This window comes from Oncorhynchus gorbuscha, linkage group LG12 (assembly GCF_021184085.1).
Source record: "Oncorhynchus gorbuscha isolate QuinsamMale2020 ecotype Even-year linkage group LG12, OgorEven_v1.0, whole genome shotgun sequence".
Taxonomy (NCBI): domain Eukaryota; kingdom Metazoa; phylum Chordata; class Actinopteri; order Salmoniformes; family Salmonidae; genus Oncorhynchus; species Oncorhynchus gorbuscha.
Window position 1 is genome coordinate 8,913,363 of NC_060184.1, and position 13,130 is coordinate 8,926,492.

A 13,130-nucleotide genomic window follows, 5' to 3' on the forward strand; every position below is an offset into this window, starting at 1 on the left:
ATATAATTTTATGTCACGTTTCATAAACAACAGGTGTAGACCAATAGTGAAATGCTTACTTACCAGTCCTTTTCCTTTGTCGGTGATCAGTCCCCACCACCGGCATGTCATTGCCAAACTCGATGATGGTGTTGGGAGCAGGTCAGGGATAGGTAGAAAAAATGTCAGTGAAGGCGCATGCTCGGAATACGTGTCCTGGTATTCCGTCTGGCCCCGCGGCCTTGCGAATGTTAACCTGTTTAAAACGTCTTACTCACATCGGCTACAGAGATCGAGATCACGCAGTCATCTGGAACAGCTGGTGCTCTCATGCATGGTTCAGCGTTGCTTGCGTCGAAGCCAGCATAGAAGGCATTTAGCATTGCTGGGCAGTTCGCGGCTGGGTTTCCTTTTGTAATCAGTGATAGTTTGCGAGCCCTGCCACATCCGTTGAGCATCAGTGCCAGTAGGTTTTGATCTTAGTCCTGTATTGACGCTTTGCCTGTTTGATGGCTACTCAGAGGTCGTAGCGGGATTTCTTATAAGTATTCGGATTAGTGTCCCGCTCCATGAAAGTGGCAGCTTTAGCCTTTAGCTCAGTGCGGATGTTGCCTGTAATCCATGGCTTCTTCCATGTACAGTGCATTCGTAAAGTATTCAAACCCATTATTCTAAAATTGATTGTTTTTCCCACCCCATCAATCTACACTTAATACCCCATAATGAGGTTTAGAAATGCGATGACAGCCTCAAATCTTCTTGGGTATAAAGCTACAAGCTTGGCACACCAGTCTTTGGAGAGTTTCTCCCATTCTTCTCTGCAGATCCTCTCAAGTGCTGTCAAAGCTGGGGAGCATTGCTGCACAGCTATTTTCAGGTCTCTCCAGAGATGTTTTGGCTGGGCCACTCAAGGACATTCAGAGACTTGTCCCGAAGCCGCTCCTGCGTTGCCTTGGCTGTGCGCTTAGAGTCGTTGTCCTGTTGGAAGGTAAACCTTCGCCCCAGTCGGAGGTCCTGAGTGCTCTGGAGCCGGTTTTCATCAAGGATCTCTGTACTTTGCTCCATTCATCTTTCCCTTGATCCTGACTAGTCTCCCAGTCCCTGCCACTGAAAAACATCCTCCCAGCATGATGCTGCCACCACCATGCTTCACCGTAGGGATGGTGCCAGGTTTCCTCCAGATGTGACACTTGGCATTCAGGCCAAAAAGTTTCTTCTTGAGAATAAATTCCAGAGAATCTTGTTTCTCATGGTCTGAGAGTCCTTTAGGTGCATTTTGGCAAACTCCAAGTGGGCTGGCATGTGCCTTTTACTGAAGAGTGACTTCCATATGGCCACTACTATAAAAAGTCTGATTGGAGTGCTGCAGGGATGGGAGAACCTGCCAGAAGGACAACCATCTCCAGAGAGGAACTCTTGAGCTCTGTCAGGAGTCACCGTGGGTTCTTGATCACTTCCCTGACCAATGCCCTTCTCCCCCCATTTCTCAGTTTGGCCGGACAGCCAGCTCTAGGAAGAGTCTTGGTGGTTCCAAACTTTTTCCATTTAAGAATGATGGGGGCCATTGTGTTCTTGGGGACCTTCAATGCTGCCGACATTGTTTGGTACCCTTCCCCAGAGCTATGCTGCGACACAATCCTGTCTCGGAGCTCTACAGACAATTCTCATGGCTTGGTTTTTGCTCTGACATGCACTGTCAACTGCAGGACCTTATATAGACAGGTGTGTGCCTTTCCAAATCATGTCCAATCAATTGAATTTCCTACAGGTGGATTCCAAGCAAGTTGTAGAAACATCTCAAGGATGATCAATGGAAACAGGATGCACCTGAGCTCAATTTCGAGTCTTATAGCAAAGGGTCTGAAACCATATTTCCAGGTAGCCTGGTGGTTAGAGCATTGGACTAGTAACCAAAAGGCTGCAAGATTGAATCCCCGAGCTGACAAGGTACAAAAAAAAACTGTCCTTCTGCCGTTGAACAAGGCAGTTAACCCACTGTTCCCCAGTAGGCCGTCATTGTAAATATGAATTTGTTCTTAACCGACTTGTCAAGTTAATAATTGTTCTACTGTATTATTAAATGTATGTTTTTTATTTATTCTGTGTGTTGTTGTATGTGTCGAATTGCTACGCTTTATCTTGGCCAGGTTGCAGTTGTAAATGAGAACTTGTTCTCAACTAGCCTACCTGGTTAAATAAATCAAATGAAAATAAAAAAAAGGTCAAATTAATTCAAAAGCAATCCGTTTGTGTTTTTATACATTTGCAAAAATTTGTAAAAACCTATTTTCACTTTGTCATTATGGGTTATTGTGTGTAGATTGATGAGGGTAAAAAAAATGTTTTTATACATTTTAGAATAAGGCTGTAATGTAACCAAATGTGAAAAAAGTCCAACGGGATTGGGTCTGAATACTTTCCGAATGCACTGTGAAGTCACAATGGGGACGAAGTCACTTCTTAAGGAAGTCGGTAACTGATGTGGTAAAATCAATGTTAAAATCGGATGAATCCCAGAACATATTCCAGTCTGTGCTAGATAAACAGTCCTGTTGCTTAGCATCCGCTTCATCTGACCACTTCTGTATTGAGTGCGTCACCGGTACTTCCTGTTTGGAGTTTTTGCTTGTAAGCAGGAAGCAGAAGAATAGAGTTATGGTCTGATTTGCCAGAAATATATTGATTTACTCAGTGGGGAAATGGAAGTAAGCTTTTTTGTTCGACGGTGGATGCCATGTGTATCCCATACATACAACTAATCCATCTTAAAACTTGGGATGAATACTTATCTAAATCAAGGTATATTAGTGTTTTGTATGTAGATTGTGGGCAAAAAAATAAAATAATTAAATCCATTTTAATCCCACTTTGTAACACAATGTGAAGAAATCTAATGGGGGTACTTATGATACCCCATGCATCTCTCTTCTCCTCATTCCTTGACCCCCCCCCTTCACCCTCTCCTCTTGTGTTATGCTGCCCGTGTCATCCACATTTACCCTCCAGCCATAAAATCTCCTGTCCTCACGGAGTACGGAGGTTAGGGAATGGGACGTCTCTGCTGTAAATGCTTATAGTTTCAGGGTGGCTCGGCAGTGGAGTGGCTACAGAGGAGATCCTCTTTGTACAGAATCATTTAATAGGCCCTCTTATCCAGTTTTACACTCTTGAGAAAAAAAGATTATCTTGCTCCTTTTTTAAAACATCAGTCTCTCAAGTAACCGCAATTGAGGGAAGAGTTACTGTAGGAGAGATTATAATAAAATCAGAAGATGTGTTAACTGCTCCTGCTCCGTTCTTTGTAAATTGGTTTCGTGGTCTGATTGTTAAAGTTATTGGGTTTTTTTCTTGGGGGGGGGGGGGGGGGGGGGTTCAGCCATGTATGATTATTATTATACAGTTATTATTATATGTTATGGATTGTGTTTCACAGTGGTATGGAATGTGTACTGTATGTGGATGGTGATGTAAGGCCATGTTTAAAATCTTCCTTCCCACAATGGCTGGCCTGAACCCTGACATAACGAACCCAGACATGCAGTCAGAGCCGGCACGAAGCAAAATGTTGTTGCCGCTGATGCACACCCCAAATGTTCAAATATGCACCAGGTGTATTCTACCTCTCAACAGGAAGTTGAGACGTGACTGAGAACCTTTAGATGTACACACACACACACACACACACACTTGAGAAAATTATTCATACCCCTTGGCATTTAGTTGTGTTACAGCGCGAATTCACAATGTATTGAATATATATATTTTCTCACTCATCGACACACTGACATCATAATGTCAGTGAAAACGTGTTTAGACATTTGCTAATTTATTGAAAAAAAAATGAAATACAGAAATATCCCAGTATTCACACCACTGAGTCAATACATGTTAGAATCACCTTTGGCAACGATTACAGCTGTGAGTCTTTGTGGGTAAGTCTCTACGAGTCTCCCTTTACCTCCCTTATCTCACCTCCTCTGCTCACATTGTATATAGACTTATTTTTCTACAGTATTATTGACCGTGTTTGTTTTACTCCATGTTGTTGTTTGTGTCGGAACTGCTTTGCTTGGTCTTGGCCAGGTCACAATTGTAAATGAGAACTTGTTCTCAACTTGCCTACCTGGTTAAATAAAGGTGTTCTCAACTTACCTACCTGGTTAAATAAAGGTGTTCTCAACTAGCCTACCTGGTTAAATAAAGGTGTTCTCAACTAGCCTACCTGGTTAAATAAAGGTGTTCTCAACTAGCCTACCTGGTTAAATAAATAAAGTGCTTTGCACACCTGGATGTACAATATTTGTAAATTTCTTTATTCAAGCTATGGTTGTTGATCATTGCTAGACAAATGACTTTCAAGTCTTGCCATAAATTCAAGCAGATTTAAGTCAAACAGAAGCATTCGCTGTCTCCTTGATAAGCAACTCCAGCGTATATTTGGCCTTGTGTTTTTGGCCTTGTGTTTAAGGTTGTGTGTCGTGCTGAAATGGGAATTCATCTCCCAGTGTTTGGTAGAAAGCAGACTGAAACCAGGTTTTCCTCTAGGATTTTGCCTGTGATTAGCTCCATTCCATTAATGTTTTTATCCTGAAAAACCTGGATACAGTCCTTAATGAGTACAAGCATACCCATAACATGATGCAGCCACCACTATGCTTGAAAATATGGAGAGTGGTACTCAGTAATGTGTTGTATAAAACACTGTACTCTGGACAAAAAGTGAATAGCGTTTTTTTGCAGTATTACTTAGTGCCTCGTTGCAAAAACAATATTTTTATAAATGTAAAAGCTTCCTTTTCAGTCTGTCATTTAGGTTAGTATTGTGGAGTAACTACAATGTTGTTGATTCATCCCCAGTTGTCTCCCATCACAGACATTAAACTCAGTAACTGTTTTTAAAGTCACCATTGGCCACATGGTGAAACCCCTGAGTGGTTTCCTTCCTCTCCAGCAACTGAGTTAGGGAAGGACACCTGTACCTTTGTCGTGACTGGGTGTATCGATTAGGCTTTGGCAGTATACCGTATACATTGTATACTTGGATATTTGGAAAAAGCCACAGGATGGTTTTTCAATACCGTCAAAACTATTTATTTGAAGATTTTTTGTTTTAAAGTGGAAAAAGGTGTGTGAATACTTTGAAGGCATTGTATTTGTAATTTTACGTGGGCCGCCAGTTGCCCATCCCTGTCATAGGTTTGCCATTTGGGACAAAGCCCAGATCTCAGGCAGCCTTGGCATTAGGAGACGGACGACAGCAGAGAAGATGAGATGTTCACTTGCAAATGTGTTAGGATTTTGACGCAAACAGGCAGCACGACAGACGGCATCTAAAAGCCATCTATCTGCTGCCCGAAATTAATCTGCTATGTTGTTTTTCAATCCTCTCTCAAAACCAGACATGTTGAACCAATCACTGCTGAACCAACCGCACCACTCAACCACTAGTCTGACAAATGAATACAGATGGGCTCCTGTTGACATTTATCCATTTAGAGGCTGTTACGACCGCGTGTGTCCATCCCCTGAGGAGAGAGGCTGCACGCTACAGGTGGACGACCCACCAGTAACACACAGGGAGGGCAAGGCACTGGAGGGGGGGGATGGGGGGGCCTAACAAATTACCGTTCTGGGCCGTTGTGGTGATTACGTCATCCCCCTAACCATCACAACCAGGTGTAAGCATGACACTCACATAAAAACACCATGAGAGCAAGCAGTGCCTTGTTATTTATAGAAATACATTCCACAAGTCTATTTTGTGACTTTTGAGCAACAGTATCCACTACTGTAAAACAAGTCTCATCTGACTGAAGTGACTGTTCCCTATTCACTCCTACATTCCAATGATTTTAGAACAACCTACCCCCCCCCCCCCCCCTCAAAGACCAGCCCCTCAAAAAAGAAGAAAATCACCCACACACCCTTCTGCTGCCTTGGCTTGTCTTCTCAACAATGCATGAGAACACCACCCACGCACCCTGCAGACGAGAAATAGTGATGCAAAAATGGTCAGCCATCATATCCATCAAAGTTCCGCCTTCAATGAAGAATGATGTCACAAACAGGAAGTGCCAACAAATAAGGAGGCTGAATAAGTGTTGTCAAATGGAGAGATCAAGTAGTTTGTGATGTGGATGTTTCCATAGAGAGACTATGGTCCTTCTGTAGCTCAGTTGGTAGAGCATGGCGCTTGTAAGCCAGGGTAGTGGGTTCGATTCCCGGGACCACCCATACGTAGAATGTATGCACGCATGACTGTAAGTCGCTTTGGATAAAAGCATCTGCTAAATGGCATATTTTATTATTATTATATTACTAAATTACTACTGGTATTATTAGTATTCTAATTATATGGTTATTTCCCTATACAAATCTTCTTATTCCATACCTACCTACAGTATGGGCACCTGGGGGTACGTTGTAACACCCATACCAGTGATGGCCAGGTGAGGTGGCCAGGTGAAGCTATGTAAAAACCCAAGAAGAGGCCCTGTGGCAATGTTCCATTACCCAAAAATCACTATTAGGCATCAAACAAATGGTTATGATATTTATCTAATATCTGGTTCCTGTTATTGTCAACGGCCATCGTTGTCCACATTTCTGACTGACAACAAAATGACTGGGGGGTAAACTTTGCTGCGACCATGATATAACTTGGACTAAAGGGTTCTGAAATGTGCGATATGAATTTCCTGGTTAGATTTTCAAGTCAATGAATATACAAAGACGTCATACCTATTCTTTCAATATCACTAACGTTATTATATATATGATTGGCATCAAACAAAACAAATCTACCTGCTAGTTATTATGAGCAATCAAATTGTGCTAAACAATATCGAGTTGCCCCCACATGCCATGGTTCCAGTCAGCCAGCAGCAACGCGTGGTCATCTTGTTGTGAAGGAGAGAGAGAGAGGGAGTGAGATGGGAAAACAATTGTCGCGAAAATCAGATTATTCAACTTGATTCGATGTGCGAAGGTCTGTTTCAGGAGACAAGTCCAAAATATATCTGCATCAGTGTGTCGCCGATAGATTTGATGTTATGCATGGCTAGCAAATGAATGAATGAATACAACACAACGTGCATCTTTCGTCGTAACTAAACTTTTCGCTCCCAATTTTCAGCTGCTCCTCAACTTAACGTTTGTTGCATCTACCTTTATTAACTGATTTCAATTGAACAGTAATTGTATGTACATTTATGAGCTAACTGTATAGCTCATACCACAAATACACATCCGTGGGCTTTCTGAAAATAACGGAATATTTTCTCCACCTCGCCACAGCACAGTGTGCATCATGGCATGCGATGTCATTAATAAAACCGGAGCAGAAAACTCACCTTTCCTCTCCCCACCTCCGCCGTTCTCAGAGAGACACAGATTCCAGGAAAACCTCTCTATCACAATGTTTGGCCACAAGGTGAGCGTCGAGTCTCTAGATTTTCACCACGACAAAAAACGTCAAAAATAGTATTGTCTTTTCTTATCCGTTGTTCCCTTTACTCCAGTTTCTCCTTCCTTTTTGCTATCGTTCAAAACTTGGAAGTTCATACACAAAGTTGCTTGACAGCCTCCGCCTCGGTCGCGCTGCAGCTGCTGGAGAGATGAGGTCACTGCAAGTCAACTCTTTAACGCTGCAGCAACTCTCGCGATAAACAGGAAGGGAAATAACGCGAAAAAAGGATGGAGAGAGAGAGCGCGAGCGAGAGAGAGACCGTTCCGTTGCTCTGGCAACAGCAGCCAGCTAAACTGCTGTGTAACGGAGAAGGCAATGAATCCCACCAATTCAATGGCAACTGGGGTGGTAAATTTCAGATTTCTGCTTAGTTAAAATCAAAGACATTTCTGGAACATTTTCGGGCAGAATTACAAACAGCTGATATTTCATAGTCAAACATCACCCGGTTGTTTTCACTTTCCACTGGGGTGATGCCATTCATCTCATCTTAGCAGTTTCACTGGTAAGGCCTAATGTTGCAGCTAGCTTAATTAGCAGGTAAACAGACTTTCAGACTTTGATACACAATCTTACCATCAGTTAAAATACTTCCTACATGGTAAATGTTGCATTCTGTTGTACAACTTTCAACACCAGTATGTCTTTGTCTGTGAATTTGTCTAAAGTTATCAAACGTATCGGTGGCACATTTTGCAAATGATTTGTCCATTTACCCAGGCTTGTTTTTCCACTTCCGGATTTACATATTTTGTTGTTACAAATTTGGATTAAAATAAAAATTCAACAAGTACTCTGTAATGTCAACGTAGATTTTTATTTTTACAATTTGTTAAAGATGAATGAATAATAAAACACTAATATATATTGATTAGATGATTATTCAACACACTGAGCCAATACATGTTAGAATGATCTTTGGCAGCAATTACAGCTGTGAGTCTTCTGGGTAAGTCTCTAAGAGTGATTACAGCTGAGACTTCTGGGTAAGTCTCTAAGAGTGATTACAGCTGTGACTTCTGGGTAAGTCTCTAAGAGTGATTACAGCTGTGACTTCTGGGTAAGTCTCTAAGAGTGATTACAGCTGAGACTTCTGGGTAAGTCTCTAAGAGTGATTACAGTTGTGACTTCTGGGTAAGTCTCTAAGAGTGATTACAGCTGTGACTTCTGGGTAAGTCTCTAAGAGTGATTACAGCTGTGAGTCTTTTGGGTAAGTCTCTAAGAGTGATTACAGCTGTGACTTCTGGGTAAGTCTCTAAGAGTGATTACAGTTGTGACTTCTGGGTAAGTCTAAGAGTGATTACAGCTGTGAGTCTTTTGGGTAAGTCTCTAAGAGTGATTACAGCTGTGACTTCTGGGTAAGTCTAAGAGTGATTACAGCTGTGACTTCTGGGTAAGTCTCTAAGAGTGATTACAGCTGAGACTTCTGGGTAAGTCTCTAAGAGTGATTACAGCTGTAAGTCTCTAAGAGTGACAGCTGTGACTTCTGGGTAAGTCTCTAAGAGTGATTACAGTTGTGACTTCTGGGTAAGTCTAAGAGTGATTACAGCTGTGACTTCTGGGTAAGTCTAAGAGTGATTACAGCTGTGAGTCTAAGAGTGATTTGTGGTAAGTCTCTAAGAGTGATTAAGAGTGATTACAGCTGTGACTTCTGGGACTTCTGGGTAAGTCTAAGAGTGATTACAGTTGTGACTTCTGGGTAAGTCTAAGAGTGATTACAGCTGTGAGTCTTTTGGGTAAGTCTTTGGGTGAAGTCTCTAAGAGTGATTACAGCTGTGACTTCTGGGTAAGTCTAAGAGTGATTACAGCTGTGACTTCTGGGTAAGTTCTAAGAGTGATTACAGCTGAGACTTCTGGGTAAGAGTGATTACAGCTGAGACTTCTGGGATTAAGTGTCTAAGAGTGATTACAGCTGAGACTTCTGGGATTAAGTCTCTAAGAGTGATTACAGCTGAGAGAGTGAGTGATTACAGCTGAGACTTCTGGGTAAGTGTCTAAGAGTGATTACAGCTGAGACTTCTGGGTAAGTGTCTAAGAGTGATTACAGCTGAGACTTCTGGGTAAGTGTCTAAGAGTGATTACAGCTGAGACTTCTGGGTAAGTGTCTAAGAGTGATTACAGCTGAGACTTCTGGGTAAGTGTCTAAGAGTGATTACAGCTGAGACTTCTGGGTAAGTGTCTAAGAGTGATTACAGCTGAGACTTCTGGGTAAGTCTCCAAGAGCTTTGCACACCTGGATTTGTATTTGTTGTTTATTAAACTTTTCAAGCTCTGCCAAATTGGTTGTTGATCATTAATAAACAGCCATTTTCAAATCTTGCCATAGATTTTCAAGCCGATTTAAGTTAAAACTGTAAGTAGGCCACTCAGGAACATTCAATGTCGTCTCGGTAAACAACTCAGGTGTACAGGACCCCTCTGAAACAGCAGTCAGTGTAGGAAAAAAGCCAATGCTATATTGTAATCTATCTCTGTCATGCTGGTGAATGAGGACCCAAAAGCGACTTGGCGAAAACAGAGTATTTAATCCAGAATAAACATTACAAAACAAAAAGCATAATACTACACGTAAAGACGAGAACAGACTGGAGACTTGATCGAGAACTGCAGGTTGCCTCGGGAAGGCACTTGAACCTAGCAGACTCAGACACCTGCTCACCACGCAGCATCTGAGGGAAACACGACACGACAGGGCAAAACATAGACACAGCACGGTGAATATAAATGAGGATCCGACGGGGCAGGTACGGGAAACAAGGAGAGAAATAGGGACTCTAATCAGGGAAAAGGATCGGGAACAGGTGTGGGAAGGCTAAATGATGATTAGGGGAATAGGAACAGCTGGGAGCAGGAACGGAACGATAGAGAGAAGAGAGAGCGAGAGAGTGAGAGAGGGAGGGGGAGAGAGAGGGATAGAAAGAGGGAAAGAACCTAATAAGACCAGCAGAGGGAAACGAATAGAATGGGAAGCACAGGGACAAGACATGATAATAAATGACAAAACATGACAATCTCCCAGTGCCAACAGTGTTGTGATAAGACGTAGGCTAGACCTACAAAACTAAATTAATGTGATGGACTTGTTTTGTAAATATGCAATGACACATGCCTTGAATCACTGACTTCTTTCTACACTGTACACAACGCCGACATGAAACAAGCAAGGCAACATGCAAGGTCAGGGCCAGAACACACAAAGGACTAGTTTGTGTAAAAATTACTTTGGCCCTAAAGTATCTATGGTAGATTATGTCACAGCCAAGTCAGGTCTCTCTTTCTCTTGTTTTTTCTCTCTCTCATTCGCTCTCTATCTCACTCGATCTCTCTCATTCTCTCTTTCTCTCTATCTCACTCACTCTCTATCTCTCTCATTCTCTCTCTATCTCACTCATTCTCTCATTCTCTCTCACACTCTCTCTATCTCACTCATTCTCTCTCTATCTCACTCATTCTCTCTCTATCGCACTCATTCTCTCATTCTCTCTCACACTCTCTCTATCTCACTCGATCTCTCTCATTCTCTCATTCTCTCTATCTCACTCACTCTCTATCTCTCTCAATCTCACTCATTCTCTCATTCTCTCTCACACTCTCTCTATCTCACTCATTCTCTCTCTATCGCACTCATTCTCTCATTCTCTCTCACTCTATCTCTCTCATTCTCTCTCTATCGCACTCATTCTCTCATTCTCTCTATCTCACTCACTCTCTCATTCTCTCTCACACTCTCTCTATCTCACTCAGGCTAGTTGATCATTGCTGACTTCACAGATGAAGCAGAGACTGAATGGGCAGGCCTATCTCTCCTCCACTGAGCTGCGGAACAGCCCAGAATTACATAATAATCTGATAGAAACAAAGGGAGACAGACAATGTTCATTAAAACCCACATTCCAGTATTATTACCGTGAATATTGATAACACCTACTTCAATCTGTCATGGGGGGGGGGGCAGAAGTTCTCAAGGATACAAAATCAAGGAAAATTCAGACAAGTGGGGACATTTTACCCACAAGGAAAAAAGGCTATTTTAGGGTCAGGGGTTAGGAGTTGGGGTTAAGGTTAGGTGTAGGGTCAGCTATCGGGTAAGCCACCCGGCTGCTTGGGATTAAGTTATCTTGGAGCATAATAATTATGAAACAATAAATATTATGAGTTGTTAGAGTGGCAGGGTAGCCTAGTGGTTAGAGGGGCAGGGAAGCCTAGTGGTTAGAGGGGCAGGGTAGCCTAGTGGTTAGAGGGGCAGGGTAGCCTAGTGGTTAGAGGGGCAGGGTAGCCTAGTGGTTAGAGCGGCAGGGTAGCCTAGTGGTTAGAGGGGCAGGGTAGCCTAGTGGTTAGAGTGTAGAGGCGGCAGGGTAGCCTAGTGGTTAGAGGGGCAGGGTAGCCTAGTGGTTAGAGTGTAGAGGCGGCAGGGTAGCCTAGTGGTTAGAGGGGCAGGGTAGCCTAGTGGTTAGAGGGGCAGGGTAGCCTAGTGGTTAGAGTGTAGAGGCGGCAGGGTAGCCTAGTGGTTAGAGTGGCAGGGTGGCCTAGTGGTTAGAGTGGCAGGGTAGCCTAGTGGTTAGAGTGGCAGGGTAGCCTAGTGGTTAGAGGGGCAGGGTAGCCTAGTGGTTAGAGTGTAGAGGCGGCAGGGTAGCCTAGTGGTTAGAGTGGCAGGGTGGCCTAGTGGTTAGAGTGGCAGGGTGGCCTAGTGGTTAGAGTGGCAGGGTAGCCTAGTGGTTAGAGTGGCAGGGTAGCCTAGTGGTTAGAGGGGCAGGGTAGCCTAGTGGTTAGAGTGTAGAGGCGGCAGGGTAGCCTAGTGGTTAGAGTGGCAGGGTAGCCTAGTGGTTAGAGGGGCAGGGTAGCCTAGTGGTTAGAGTGTAGAGGTGGCAGGGTAGCCTAGTGGTTAGAGTGGCAGGGTGGCCTAGTGGTTAGAGTGGCAGGGTAGCCTAGTGGTTAGAGTGGCAGGGTAGCCTAGTGGTTAGAGGGGCAGCGTAGCCTAGTGGTTAGAGCATTGGACTAGTTACCGGAAGGTTGCAAGTTCAAACCCCCGAGCTGACAATGTACAAATCTGTCGTTCTGCCCCTGAACAGGCAGTTAACCCCACTGTTCCCAGGCACCGTCATTGGAAATAAGAATTAGTTCTTAACTGACTTGCCTAGTTAAATAAAGGTAAAATACCTACCCCTACAATGCTATCTATACCATCACCGAGGTGACACACATGGATAGTTCATTACACTGAATCTTGTGCTAAATCCATTACACTACAATAATCCATGTAATTTTAGTTCCTCAGTGTGGTTGGTTACTGAACGTTTGAGGGGTTTGACCATGTTACAAGATGAACAAACCATGAGAACAAAAATGTCTTGTTGTTGTTTTCTTTCTAGCATTAGAAGTAGCCTATTCTGCACAATCTGTATGTTCTAGTCTGGTTTTACAGGTTCTAGTCTGGTTTTACACCAGAGCACGATGAATACTGTCAGAATGTACAACGTTATAATGGGGCTCTGAGTGGAGCCAAACGATTGCCCCTCTTTTAGAGAAGGATCAAACTAATATACGACCCTATAGAATGATCACTGTTTTTATTTATTTTATTGTAATTTACCCTTTATTTAACCTTTATGATCACTGTTTTTATTTATTTTATTTTAATTTACCCTTTATTTAACCTTTATGATCACTGAGAGGAGTTGGAGAA

The 13,130-nt window shown here is 43.0% G+C and overlaps 1 protein-coding gene across 1 annotated transcript in view; it reads right to left on the reverse strand.

Annotated features, from left to right (window-relative positions):
• The window catches only part of LOC123990498 (signal-induced proliferation-associated 1-like protein 1), a 264,229-nt gene extending 256,650 nt beyond the window's left edge, over nucleotides 1–7,579 (reverse strand). The window contains exon 1 of the mRNA XM_046291049.1: nucleotides 7,332–7,579. The gene's annotated coding sequence lies outside the window, so the exon portion shown is untranslated. The remainder of the gene's footprint in view (nucleotides 1–7,331) is intronic.
• Between the last annotated feature and the right edge of the window lie 5,551 nt (nucleotides 7,580–13,130).